This window comes from Chrysochloris asiatica, unplaced genomic scaffold (assembly GCF_000296735.1).
Source record: "Chrysochloris asiatica unplaced genomic scaffold, ChrAsi1.0 scaffold00259, whole genome shotgun sequence".
Classification (NCBI taxonomy): Eukaryota; Metazoa; Chordata; class Mammalia; order Afrosoricida; family Chrysochloridae; genus Chrysochloris; species Chrysochloris asiatica.
Genome location: NW_006408777.1, coordinates 1233881 through 1239772, shown reverse-complemented (window position 1 = coordinate 1239772; position 5892 = coordinate 1233881). Strand labels below are relative to the sequence as shown.

General features: G+C 38.8%; 1 pseudogene; it reads right to left on the bottom strand.

Annotated features, from left to right (window-relative positions):
* Nucleotides 1–1630: 1630 nt before the first annotated feature.
* LOC102822534 lies at nucleotides 1631–1964 on the bottom strand (annotated as a pseudogene).
* Nucleotides 1965–5892: the final 3928 nt, after the last annotated feature.

The window sequence follows — 5892 nt, the reverse complement described above, 5'->3', positions numbered from 1 at the left end:
AAATAATTTCTCCATTTTTACAGGCCTCAAACTGTTTTATAATGTGAAACTTTTGAGATGAACTGGTACAGGCACACCCAATAGTGTTACATGCTTAAATTCAAATGATGGCACATAGCAATGTGGGAATATCATTGAGGACGTTTTGCGCCTCAGTTACTAGATGCCTCTACTCTTTCTGTTATCTTCAGTAGATGATACACTGCTCCACATCAGGTACTCAGTTTAGAATTTTCAAAGTTTTAAAAATGTAAGCACATTTAATGTGGATCTAGCTCTCAGGGACAAATTCCCTTATAACTAAGGTGACAAGAAATGGATATATAAATTAAAATACTAGTAGTATTTTGTGATGGGAACTATGAGTATGCTTTTTACTGAGATGTTTATCAGAATTTGTATGGACACTACTCCTTTTGGGTCTTAAAGTTTACCTATTCTGTGTGTGAGGTTGGTCATCCTTTCAAGTTCAAACATGATGAACTTTCCAGTTTGTTGAGTTCCCACTATAGTCCCACCTAGCTTCAGAAAGTAATTGGAATTTGGGTGTTGGTGAACATACTTCAACAGTCTCTTGAAGTAACAGAACAAGTGACTTATTGGTTTAGCTACTTTTTCTTTTTTAAATTGCTGTTTTAGCTCTTGGAGGGCAAATTTTTTTCATGCTCTTTTAGAGATGTTCCTCATTGCTATTTCTCTTGATCTTTCTATAACTATGGTCCAGAGATGTTGGATATTTTGGGTCACTTTCTCCAACTTTAAAAATCTTTAACCCTTTCTACACTTCTTTTTTGTCTTCTCTTAGAAATTTTCCTATTCATACAGTTGGTGTTCACCTTCTTTCTTGGTAAGTCTTAAGCCATACAAATTTGTTTTTTAATTGTAATTATTTTATTGTGTTTTTTTTTGTGTGTGTGTGAAAATTTACACAGCAAATTAGGTTCCCATTTAACAATCTCTATACATATTGTTAAGGAGCTCTGGTAGCGTGGTGGTTATGAGTCAGGCTGCCAACCTCAAGGTCAGCAGTTCGAAACTACCAGAGGTTCCGCAGGAGAAAGATAAGGCGTTCTGCTCACGTAAAGATTTACAGTTTCAGAAACCCTGTGCAGGATCACTATGAGTTGGAACTGACTCCACGGTACTTAACAATAACAAAAACATACATGTTGTTCATTGATACCAATTATAATTTCTACAATGTATCAACCATGACTGGGGTCAGGCGCATCTTAGTCCTTAAGCTGACATCTTTGCTCTTCAACACTTTAAAAAGGTCTTGCGCAGCACAAGTAAAACATTTTATGTAGACTTATTCTCATTTTCAGGACCTTGGAGGCAGATCTGGATTACTGACTATAGTAGTAATGTGTGTACTCTATAATCTTTTATAATGATGTGCATATTAGTAGAAAGTGTATTTTGAGGAGTCCACTCTGGATGATTTCTTATGTATAAACATTGGTCACAGTAGATACATGATGGTAGTAGATCATTATCCTTAAAATCTCTTGCCTTAAGCACCAAGACTTTTCAGAATTTCTCCTTTTGTGAAGACCAATTTATGTCATAAGTTGTTTTCCCAAGTTTGGGATTTGCAGTAATTAGGACCAGTTTACTGCCAAAGCACTCATAGGGTGTTCCAACTTCCTGGTCTGGGGAAGGAGCAAAGGACTGGTTCACATAAACAAGCAACTGTTCCAAGGCCACAAGTTTAAGGAACTTTTTGATGAAGTTAATGAGTCCTTGAATGGTCCAGGTACTCATAGTAGGTGTGTCTTCCACAACCTTTAGCAGAATGTCAGTTTTTTTCTTGTTGTCTCTGGCAGGTTCCGCTGTCCTTGGGGAGACTGCAGCAGAAGGTGGATCAGGATTGAAGATTCTAGGGAGACCTCTGTAAGTCCTTCACTGCCAGCAGCAGTTGAAGGTGTGAGCTGCATCATGGACTCTGGCTCCTCTGCCATCTTGTCCAATGGGAGTCAAAGACCTTAAGTCATACAAATTTGGGACTTGGTTTTCCCTTTCAAAAGATGCACTTGAACCTTCATAAGATGAAGGTACAAACCCAGAACAGTGTTGGGAAATAATTGAGACTTTTACTGCTGCATCTTGATTGCCTTTCAGGTCTAGACTCTCTTCTTTGGGACCACCTCTTGTGTTCTGCCTGCCTCATCCTGGCACCAAGCCTCATACCTGGCTCACCAGCTTCTAATAAGCATTGCCAGTTGCTACATGATTGATGACATTCAGGGACACCCTGGCAGCTTGGCCACATCGTTGGAACTCCCTTTGTTAAAACCAGCAAAATAAAACTGGTTTTTTATATAATATATATTGTCAAATATATTATCTATTTTTTAGGAAAAGTTTAAATGTTTTAAAAATGCCCTAATAATATTGTATTTGAGAATATATCACAATGACTTCAACTAAAGTAAAACAACTAAATAACCTAGAGAGCAGAAGTGAATAGTTTTTCATTATAAGGGTACCAGATGAGCTGTTATACATAAACATCATCCCAGAGCAATAATGGTTTGCAATGAAACTCCTGTTAAATCTTCAGGAGCTTAGGAAACACATCAAGTGCCATGTCTGGACAGTTCATCTTCTAACTCTCTTATTTTGTAGGTGAGGTCATAGCACAGGTGAGTGACAGGCCATCAAGAATTTAGAGCTTCTGTTTGATGCTTGGTGCTCTTTCCACTATAATTAGTGGCACAGAATCAATTTCCTTCAGTGAAGAGTAGCTCAAAAGGCAAATGGAGAAACTGAAGACCCTTGCGCAAATTACTTGACCACTCTAAGAAGTTTCAGCTGAAAAACTGAAATGAAAGTCATAGATGGAGATTACTTTGGACATGTTATCAGAAGGGACAAGTCACTAGAGAAGGATATTATGTTTGGTAAAGTGGAGAGTCAGAGAAAAAGAGGAGGACCCCCAATGAAATGGATTAGCATAGTGGCAGCTTCAATGGACTCAAATGTAGCAATGACTGTGAGGTAGGCCCAGGATTGGGTAGTGTTTAGTTCTATTGTGCATAGAGTTGCTATGAGTTGGTGCCAACTCAATGGCACCTAACAACAACAAATAATAAACTGGGATTCCTGGGTGATGCAAACAGTTAACATGCTCAGCTCCAACTAAATGATTGGAGGCTTACATCTATCTAGAGGAACCTTAGAAGACCTGGTGATCCATTGTTGAAAAATCCATAATTGAAAACGCTGTGGAACATGGTTCTGCTCTGACACACATGGGGTTGCCTTGAGTCAAAATTGACTAGGTGAAAAACTGGTTGAATAATAAGTTAATGATATTAATGTATGTAAATTATACAAAGGCTCAAGCAAATAATAGTTTTTACTATGTACTATGCATTTGTATTTGTTATATAATTGTGTAGCAATTACATCAACCTAATCAGTAGAGGGAGCAAAACTGAAAGATTAAGTCTTGTGAAGATATGTTCAAATTCTGATTTTTGTTTGTTTTTACAGAACAGGCTGCAATAATATTTACCAAATGATTATTGTATGATTTTACTTGGAACATAGTTTTGATAGTACTAAAGTATACAGTTTTTTTTTTAAGGTTTTTATCATGGATTGAGTGAAAGTTTACAGGGCAGATCATCAATTTTACATTGAACAAATCATATACCTTGTTTCATTACAATGATTATAATCTCCTCCATGTACCATCAGTTAACAGTATTTCTCCCTATCCACTTTAGCTTTTTAAAAAAACAAAACAAAAACACTCAGGCATATATAATAATTTACATATCCAAAGGGCACATTCTGCAAGTCTGCCTCCTGGCCACCAGCTCTTAGTCCCTCTCTTTCCATGAATCTAGTGTCGTCAACCGCTCCCCATCTCCATGAACCCACCTGCGCCTCCGTCGTTGCTTCTCTGGATAGGGTCCTGCATTCTGCTTGTGCTCTACTCCCTTGATGGTCCTAGGGTCCTCTGTTTCTGTACTGTAAGATTAACCACTCCCTTGTTTTTGTTACAAAAGTTCTACCTTTACAATTGTGACAGTCACAATTAGTTATGATAACAATTATTCACTATTGAATCATAGGAATATTATCCCCTTCTCTTTTCACCAGACCCATCTAAACAAGATGAATTCTATTCAGTGGGGACTCTGTCTTTCACCCCATACTCTTAAACTAAACTCCCTCTTGAAACCTTGTAAGCCAGTCACTTCCTGCCTTTATCGCCCCCTCATTTTAGGTAGCCAATGTCTAAGTTGTCTGTCCCTATCTATTCTGTGTACAGAGGGGATAGCATTGATACTTGATGTGAAGACTCCTTCCCTCTCTGTTGGTATTTAGAGTTACTACCTCTCTGAGTATAGGTCAGGTTCATTAAATTGTAGCAATTTACCCTTGTTTCCTTTATCAAAAAAAAATTTTTTTTTTTTCTGTAATCTTCCTCTAGCCAAGTTCTGATTGTCAAGCCATCAAGGCTAGGTCAAATGGGTACTGTCTGAAAGTTTGAGTGTTCTTGTGTATCTCCCCTCACTTCATATCAGCTGAATGCTTCACTCTCAGCTCTAGCCCTCTGTGGCTATGTCCTTGTCCATGGGCTCTAGTATTCTGATGTCTCACTACACTTTGGACCAACCAGCACTTCCTTTTCTCCCTTTCATCACCAGGTCAATGGGAGCCAATGGACTGTGGTTGAATTCCTCCCATTTCTTCATTGCTACTTTCCCCTTCTTCCACTCACTAGTAGACCAATGTGGTCACCAGAAAGCTTAAATGCTTGTTTGTGTGTTCCCTTTGAGTTTCAGTCTTAGAGGGAAATTTGTCCTGAAGGAACCTGATTGCTTGCTTTCATGGCTTCCTGACAAACAGCTTGCTTATTCTTGTAGTAGCCAGTCATGCTGACATTTTTGGTTTTGTTTTTTCCTGATGATCTTTCTTTGAAGATGTATCTTCTGTCACTCTAGCTGTACAAGACTGGTCTACTTGTCCTTGTTAGTGGGAATGTCCCACCTCAGAAGGTTCTGGATGGGACTCAGGATTCCACCTAAGGTCCTATACTCTGCAAAGGCTTTGCAAGAGGACTATTTCACTGGGCAAGTTCTAGAACCCGTTTTAGGTATTCCAATCAGTTATAGGCTAAAGATGGGCTTATAAGTTTTCTGTAATCATGTTTCCCAACATTCCTTTCTATCCCACTCAAGTGTCTATTTTACAATAGTAGGCAAGGGAAACCAATATTCATAAGACAGTCAAGCATTTTAGTATTATTTCCCCTCTTCAAGCTATGCCTAGATCCCTTTATCACAGAGCCCCGTTGTTCCAAGGTTGAGCATGCATCACTATTTACCTCTGTCCATTGTAGACCATTCAAACCTGTCTCAGTGTTCCCCTGTCTGTCTTGTTCTTCTGCCTACCCCCCTCTTCTTGTATTGTCCTCCTGAATACCTGAATTAAACCACCACCCCAACCCCACTGTTGTGGTTACCTTATGTTCTATTAACTCTTCCCTCCATTTAAGACAGTCTATTTTATCCTGTAACCCACCAGACCTTCTCACCACCAGGATCTCTGCTCCTCTGTGTTTAACTTCTTTCAGATTGTAATTGTTTTGATCATAGACTGACCTCCCAGATCTTCTTTTTTTTAACAATTTTATTCTGTTGTTGACTCTTCTATTTGGCGATTGAGTTAAGGGTGATTCTGCCATGTACGTCATTCTCTAATTGTTGTCTGTTCTTGTTGGTTCTCAGTCCACAGAACTCCCTTTAGGATGTTTTTCATAGCAGAGTTGGCTTTGGCAAAATCCCTTAGCTTCTGTTTATCCTGGAATGTTTTGATTACACCTTCATATTTGATTGACAGCTTTGCCGGGTAGAGGATTCTTGGGTGGCA